The sequence below is a fragment of the Lathyrus oleraceus genome, chromosome 1 (assembly GCF_024323335.1).
Source record: "Lathyrus oleraceus cultivar Zhongwan6 chromosome 1, CAAS_Psat_ZW6_1.0, whole genome shotgun sequence".
Taxonomy (NCBI): domain Eukaryota; kingdom Viridiplantae; phylum Streptophyta; class Magnoliopsida; order Fabales; family Fabaceae; genus Lathyrus; species Lathyrus oleraceus.
Window position 1 is genome coordinate 458,840,697 of NC_066579.1, and position 9,441 is coordinate 458,850,137.

Sequence of the window (9,441 nt, forward strand, 5' to 3'; positions counted from 1 at the left end):
TTTTCAACTCTAAACTTTTAAATTTTATGCATAGGATAGTCTCTTCATCTTCTCCCCATTTCTTTAATTTCAAAATTTCTCCCTCCATTTTCAAAATCTTCTTTGTGTGAACTATTTTTGTGTTCTAAACTTTGACCACTTTTGCAAAAAGATAGAAACTTTGGCCTTATGCCATTGTATTTTCAAACTTATTTTCTTAAATCAAACTTGTAAATAAATTTAACTATACTTGACTTAAACTTTCAAAAAGCCAAAAAGAACTAACTCATTCAAACCATTTTAGGCCTTTGTGCCTTTCAAACTTAAATTTTGTTAAAATCAATGCATCCACTTTGAAATTTGTATCACGAACTACGAGGTTTTGATCCCTCATTTTTATGTTGGTACGTAGGCACAAGTCCGAAGGTCTTGTCAAACACAAAAATATAATTAATGAATTCTTTTCTCATCCCCCCATTCTATTTGTTTGTAAACATCACTTTGTACAAAATACATATGCACACAAAAAGGGCTCCCTAGGAGTACCTAGGACACTTTGGGAGCTAACACCTTCCCTCTGTGTAACCAACCCCCTTACCTGTTATTAGTTTTTATTTGAAAACTTCTTACTTTTGGGTTTTGTTCGTACTTTTTCCCTTTTTCCTTGGAAACAATAAAAGCGCGGTGGCGACTCTTGTTAATTGATCTCTAGCTTGTCAATAGCTTGTTGATCATGAATTTCCCGCTATAGTTGGTACAACTAATTATGAATACTTATCGATCCTAATTGTTATATGCCTTCGTTTTTAGAATGACCGCCCATCTCTCAAGCCTTCCAAAGAAGTAATCAAACACTAGAATGATCATACTTTTATTGGTCTTTCCAGAATAATCATTACCTTGCATCCCTTAGAGTTATAGAAAAATACATATCACTCGCATGGGATGTTCACCGGTAAAATCATAAATTTTCTCATATTCAAATCCTTGGATAAACCTCATCATACGAAGACATGTAACAAAACTACTGGTCCATACAAGCATGTTGAAAAGATCCAAGGCATTCTCGATTATCAAGGAGTACAATACCCGATAAAATGAAGGTTATTTGTCTTTACTCTTAAGGAGAGAGCTAGAAAATGGTTCAAGAGTGATGACATGTAAAATATTCACTATTTATCTTTATATTTGTTAGATATATTTGCTAGTTTAAGTATAGTTTTAGATGATTTTTAGTACATTTCTGTTTACGCTAAAAAAAATGGTAAACAACCGTTGATCTCCAAATTAAGGGTTACTTGCAGGATCGACCAGTGAATCCTAAGACATAGTGTCAGATAACCACTTTGTTTTTTATTCTCTTATGTTAAAATGATTGTTTTTGACTTGGTCGAAAAAATAGGGTCTTAGGCGACCGTAAAAACAAAAGACGTCGACTTCGACTACTTCAAAAGTGTATAAAAGAAACAATAAAGACTGGAAATGCTGAACGAAATTACTTGGATAATACTGAAAATAAATTAAATAAGTCAAAGTGAAACATTAAGACTAGAAACTTTGCATCGAAAGTAAAAGGTTGGTAATTCATCAGTTCTTACATTCTCTGAGTCATTCACTCGTTTCTCTATACGCTGATACTTTGAGTTTTCAGTGAGATTTTTGTAATACCATGAACACCCTGAATTCAACGTAATGAACTCTTATATATACAAGTATGAAATAACTACCCCTAATGTTTCTATCTTCAGAGTTTGCCACGTAAAGCTTTGCATGCAGTATGTCTTTGTGTTTTCTCCATGTGTCTCTTTAGAAGGAAACCTACGGGCAATTATTGATACTCAAACGTAACATTGCACGCCTAAATAATCTCCTTGTCGACCGATTTTCCACTATCGTAATACCTACACAATCGATGCTATTACTTAGTAGAAATGTCTCTTGCAACATCCAAAAAATTTACTAAGTCCAGATTCTGGTCGAACCAAGATTTTTCGTCTTTGCCCTTGTTTGTTGAGGCTTTTCCTCCTGTCGAAAATCCCATGTAAGAATTTCATGCATAATTTATTTTTATAGCAAAAAGAAGAAACATAATCATATTTAGGCCAAAAGTCAAACATGTGAAAGTCTTTGGATGTATTGCTTGAAGTTTGGAGTGAAACAGAGTCCAAAAGTCGGAAAATTGGGGAGGATTAGAGAGAAACACATACAAATCATGTTGGAAAACATGACTGTGTTACGGGGCAAATAAGGATATGAAGAATCCTAAAAGTCGGGCTAAAATAAGCAATCTATGAGGCAACATGACCAACCTTTGTTGACAACACGACAATGTTGCCCTTTCTTTTTTCAAAAGCATCGCTTTAAAGCACAATTATGTAGTTTCCTCTGCATAATAGATCATTAATGCTCCTTTATTATATAAATAACTTGAAGTTCTCATATTAATACATAATTCCATCATAATTTACATAGCTTTCTTGCGATCTTTCATTCTTAATTTTATTCTTAAAACTAGTTTTTGGTTCTTACTTTTGTTCTTTGTTGTTATATGATTTCTACAATCCTTTTATTTGAATCAAGTTGGATATCTCTAATTACCTTTGTACTTGTTTTCTTTATGTGCTTTCCATTATTCACATTCCTTTATCCGTTGTATTTACATTATTCGTATATTTCAATTTACACGTTATTATAATCATTACCATGTCCAGGTTGAGGTTCTTCATTGAAGAGTTTTATCAAAGATTTTGATAATGACAAAGATATCAAAGCAAAAGTCATAAATATCATCTAACAAAGAAGAAATTTTGAAATAAATAAATAAAAAGTTTCTGGTGATTGGTGCAGAAATGTCAAAAGACAAAGAACATCATCTAGAAATAGTGCCAACTACTAAAAGCTTGCATGTGATCTTGTGTTTTGTTTCTTATTTATTTTATAAAGGATCAATAGTATAAAATTAAGTGTATGCTCTCAAAGTACTAAGGTTTTTCCATAAAGACACACACACGCACGCACACAAACTAAAATATGTTTTCAAACTTCATATATTTTCAAAACCTCTCCTATAAATATATTGATGTGGGAAAAGCTTTTGAAAATTGAAGCTTAACCGATTATAATGCTTATTTTATTGATTATACAGAAAAATCCACTTCCTCATAAATTATGACACTTTTGTAATCGATTATGGGACAAACTAGCTCAATAATTAGTTAAAGAAACCTTTTAATCAATTATGGTTCAGTTCCAGTAAAAACGTTTCTATTTTGCTAAGTCATAATCCATTATGGCTGCCTTCTAATTAATTAAGATGTGGATCTGATCCTAAAAAATTTCCTTTCTTTGTTATATGCTTTACTATAAAAGAAGGACTTGTGGTCATTTGAAAATACATAAGAAATATAACAATAACAAGGGTCAATCCTTAGGGACAGAACATAGGCCTTGTGGTATTGGACCAAGCCAAGCTAAAATTTGGTTTGTTCTTCTATGATCTCCTATCTATTTATTATTGTATCTTTATTTACTTGTCTTTATTTTCATCTTCTATCCATCTTATTAAAATCAAACTTAAAATTGATTTATTTTTAAAATTTATAAAAACATTTTATATCACAATTAACATCTCTCTCTCTCTCTCTCTCTCTCTCTCTCTCTCTCTCTCTCTCTCTCTCTCTCTCTCTCTCTCTCTCTCTCTCTCTCTCTCTCTCTCTCTCTCTCTCTCTCTCTCTCTCTCTCTCTCTCTCTCTCTCTACCACTTGGGTAACATATGTAGTCCCACATTTTGGAATAGTGGGGACTTCAATGATGGGTCATATATGAACAATTTATAAATTTAGTTATTATTGAGTAAAATAATATTAATTTAGCTTTATCGTTATTCACTCTTGCAATTACGCAATCTTTCATCACAATATAAAATTGGACAATGGCGTGAAAATAAAAGTCCATTATCTAAACCACAAGATATAATTAGATGAGAAAGTTGAAGTTTGTATATGTATTATCGATTTTCAATATTATAAAAAAATAGTGACATGACATCATAATAACCAGAGGAAGTTGAAAAAAGTGAAGTCTAATAATCAAATATACAAGGCTAGACATGATGTCTTCTTAAAATTTCGTTTCAAAAACAAATACAACACTTGTAATGAATGGATCTTTGATAATTCGTGAAAGTGTAACTAGTTATAATTGAAGAATACTAAACACAAAATATAGTCTTAATCTTTGACGAATATTTACCCATAATAACAAGAACATAACAATAGTATATGATCAACCGTTATGAGAAATCATCACTCAAATGTTTTATAATTATTGTTATTACAATTAAAACAAACCAGACATTTTATCAACTTGGCTAATCACCACACAAATTGATACTTGCATTGACAAAGTCTCTGTGAAATCAATCTTATTTTATTACGCAACATAATCATGCACTTACAGACATGTCAAGTTGTTGGCATCAACGTTGGAGACTTATGTTGATTTTTATTTTTCTCCCTTTAACTTTCTTGTTTTTATTTTTTGTTTGTTTTTATTTTATGGGAAAAACTAGAAGTCTTTGGGACATTGTTTCACAAGCATGCGAGATCAAAAATCTCGTTCATAGACGTTCTTCCTTTTGATTGGTTGCTTTAGGTAAAACAATATATGTACAATATGTATTTTCTACAGAGGTAACATGTGGAATAAGATGTTCCAACATTTGGCATCGATCTTCAGAGCAAGCCTTGTGAGTGAAATTGTGTGCATTGATGTTTGATTCCTAAAAGTTTTTTGTTGTTGTATCTTTTAGCACATATTATTCAGTAAGATTTGCTAAAAATATTTTACTAACCCATAAGCTTGAAGAAGATTTCATTAGATATGGATTACATAAAAAGATTTGGAGTTGGAAGATTTGATTGGATTTGCATTGAAACAAAGATTTAATTGGACATGCATTAAAGGCTGATTTGTTCAGTTTTATCTAAGATTGTGTTGAAGATTTAATGGAAATTGTTTTAATTACAAGATATGGATTTGCACTTAACGAGAAGTTCTTCAATCCAAGATTTAAGTGTGGTTTAGTTTTCAACAAGATATTTATTTTGAATCATTTACTTGAGAAATTGAAATAGTGATTTATATCCAGTAAAAAATTTATTTGAATTGTTCAAGATTCAAAATTTTGTCACGAGGACACATGTGAGACCCGATATTCCAGCATGTGTGCAACATTTGAACCTTGTCAGCAGGCCAATGTTGTAGCTATTTGGAGCGTGATTTTCTGATTAGATCTTAATCAGATTTATTGCTATTTGTTTCTATCTTTTAGAAATGCATTTATGTAGATTTGTTTGACTGAATTGTACATAATCAAATCAATTTAAATTAAGATTTAAATTTAAATTTTAATAAAAAATAAATCATATATTTTGGAGACTTTTGTGGAACAAATCAAAATAGAATCTCCTATATTTCTGGACGAGATCAAAACTGCTTATGGCCATTGGAAAAATCCCAAAAGAAGCATTGTTATTTGTCATACCCTAATTTTATCCCTAAGGTTCCACCTATCATATCATTTGTATTTCAACCAAGATCAGAAGCAGGGTATTCTCCTAACTTTCATCTCTTTGGGTTTTACTTTTTGGGAGATCATCAAGCACCATTTGTGTTTTCTTTTTACCTTTTTGCTTTCTTGCATTTTAACTTTGCTAACCTTATTCAAAATATACAAATATGTGTTCCTTTTCCTTCTTGTACAAGGTAGGGACTTGCAATTAAAGGATCAAACTTGGTTTCTAAATTAGGGTTTTTGATTCCCAAAGTCAATGTTTGGTCAAAAAGTGGTCCACATGCGCTTTTACTACAAGGCATGACCTATAATCTTAGGTCATATTCATGTAAATATTCATTCAACATCATTTGATCAAGAGAAGTTCAAGTTTGGTTCCTAATTTCAAAGATGATTCAAATATGGTTCATGTGTTTATTTCCATGCCATCTCCATCCAATTTTCAAGCAATTATCAAGATTCTTCAAAGTATAATCAAGTTTCCTTCATTTGGTATTCAAGTGTTCATCATTGGACCTTTGGATGCAAGAAAAGGGAAAGATATCACAAGTTGGCACATGTTTGGGTGGCCTAAAATCATGTATGGCATGTCACTTGGTCCAAACACCATAACTATCTCATTTCTCGACATTTTTGGAATCTACTTTGATCCAAATGTCACATTTGAACTCCTCTACAACTTTTATTCAAGGATCAAACATCAATTTTTCCTCTAAGTCCATCAATTTTGGAATTTTCCAAGATGCCTATATGTTCACAAAAGTAGGCCCAAGACCTGGTCGACCTAATGCCTGACCTAGAATTTCAGGTCACGACCCCAACTTTCCATCCATGTCATTTTCAACCCAAGCATCCTTTTGATTTGATTCTTTTTGCATCTGATTCTTTACCATGAGGAGATCATTTGGCACAAGGAACATCTTAAAATGCACGAGTGAATCTCATTTGGCCTAAGCTCAAACATGGTGCCATGGACTCTGCATTTCACGCCTGACTTGTAACTTGTAATCATCCAAATCTTCACTTGGGACCACAAGCACATGTGCAAACCTGTTTGTATGTTGAAACGCATACGAACAAGTGCAAAACGACTTGGTTTCGTCACAAACTCACACATTTCATGTTTCATTTCACACGGATTGCAAAACACTAAAACTCAACCCTAATTCACACGAATTTGCCTCCATTTCACATGTACCATGACCTCACTCTATAAATAGAGGAAGCATTTTCCTTCATTTCCAAGCTTGGATAACCAAAGAAACTCTGAAACCATTTGAACCTGATACCTCAAAAAACCAGTTAACATTTTCTTTGATTCAAGCTCTTTTAGCTTCGTTTCTTCGCCTAGAATCACTCATCGACTTCATATGAAGCTGACTGAATCATTTTTGTGTGCTGAAGCTTCCCAAATTAAGCTCGCCATTTCCACCATTGTGACCTCTGAAGCTTCAACTGAAAATGTAGTTACAAGTAACATTTTTGAGCAAACAAGTTATCAGTGTGTTCATCTTCATTCACTCATCAAAATCCCTTAACTATGTTAAATTTATTCTTCCTATTTATCATTTTATTTTACTTTGAAGAACTAGGGTTCATCATTTTCTTGAGCAAATTCTCTTTGTTCAGAGTCAATCAATGACTCTGAAGTAAAGAGACATGGACGATGATGGATGTTGAAGTTGAATCCTTGACTGATTCATGCTAAAAACACCTAGTTCGTGATTTGCAGAAATCGAACCAAGGTTGTAGATGAAATGGACTTACACACGCTTTTTCAAATAAAGTAGTCGTTGGCGCCCTAATTCAAACATTTTTTATTTTATTTTTATTTTATTTTCACTTTACTTTCTTTTTCTTTTTTGATTTTATTTTGATTGATTTTTAATACATTTTGATCCAAATTTTTTACAGAAATTTTATAAAAATATTTTGTATCAGATATATTTTTTGCATAATTTTTAAAATCAGTTTTGCATTTTATTGATATTTTCCTTTATTTTTTATTTTTCATTTTCATTTTTGACCATTTTAAAACATTTTTGCACCCAACTTTTGAGATCCAATTATTCAGTTTTTTTACTTCTCATAATTTTCTCAACCATTCCTTTTAGGTTTTGGTGTTTGGTTTGGAATTTTCTCTTTAATTTCCCATTTTTAATCATTTTTATTTCATTTTTAATTCAATTTTTGTCATTCTTTTGACTTTGCTTGAGCAATTACTTGATTGATGAGATCTTCAATATTTCAAATCATTGATAGATGGTCTATTGGTTGGTTCAATCTTCTCTAAGTCAATATGTTGATAGATGATCATTTGATCATATTTTTGACACTATGAGTTAATGATAGTTTATCCATTGATGTGACACATGTTTGAGTTCTTTGACTTGTTGATAGATGATCCCAATATGATGACTTGAATTTTTATTTCTAACACCTAACACCTAACTTTACATTTATGTCATTTACATTCATATCGTATACATTCTTGGGTTTTACTTGTTGCTTTTTTGCTTTCTTATTCCAAAAGGAACAAAAACATTATAAAAAAGGCTAAAACCCTAAAAGCTTTAATCTGATCTTATGGACTTTGTGTTACTATCCCTTGCTTGAGGAGTATTTTGGACTATGGACCTTAAGACTTATTGCTTTTCCTTGCTTGGAGTGGTAGATGAGACCTTGTGATCCCTCTGGACCCTTTGATCTTCAATTCAAGACTTGAATGTTTCTTTGTGGCTTTGTTGTTCATCTGGATCTTTTGATATTCATCTTCTTATGTGCTTTTTCATCTTGTGGCTCAATTCAAAGGGAAAGGAATGCTTGTTTTCACCAATGTCAAATGCTTGCTCCATCTCGTGGTTAGTACACTTGCACACACAAAGGCTCTCTATTGGGCTACCTTAGAATAAGACCTTTTATTTCATGTCATTTACTTTATGCTTTAGGTAGTCTCTTCTACTCCCTCCCACTTATTCAATTTTCAAAATTTCTCCCTATTTCAAAAAACTCTTGTTTTCAAACTTCACACATTTTCTTAATAAACCTTGACTTTGTCAAGTGATCCAGAAATTTTTTTTCTCAATAAATGCTAAAACATTTAACCATACTTAAACTTTTTTTCAAACTTCTAAAAAAGATAAACCTCATTAAACTTCTTGTTGTGCCTTTGTGCACTTTCCTTTAAGAGCCTTTTTTCAAAGATTGGATATTAATATATTATTGTAGTGATACAAACCACTATACTTCTACAATATGTTGAGAAATGATTAACATTTTCCACTTGAATATTAAAATGTGCTTGTGAGAAAGTCCAAGTAAAAGTTCTCCATATCAAGATGATGCAAATGCTCATTTCCTCATACTTGTGGGTAGTAAGCTGGGTTTTCCACTCGAATACGATAAAATGTATTTTCAAGTTAAAATCAATCAGTAAATAACCCAACTTTTTTTAAACACCGATTTACAAGTGGTTCATATGAAGTACCATAGATGTGAGGGGTGCTAATAACTCCCCATTGCATAACCAACCCCTATATCTAAATTTCTCTTTTGTTTTACCTTTTTGTGGGTTTTGTTCGACCTTTTTCCCATTCCTCTTGGAAATAATAAAGTTCAGTGGCGACTCTTTATTTTTCTGACTTAAGTTAATCAATAGCTTAATCTCAAATTTCTCACGCTGCGACACTACTTAAGAATACTCAAACGTCTCTTAAGAGGGTGTGCGTGTTTCAAAGACTTTTTGTGTTAGGGTTTCTATTTTTGAGTCTTTGTTTGACTTATTGTTGTATACCACTCTAGCACCTGAATTCATATCTTAAGGCATGTAGTTTGGTTTGTTAGTTGAGCTGCAATACTTTGTTCCTAAATACTAATTTTATAAGCTT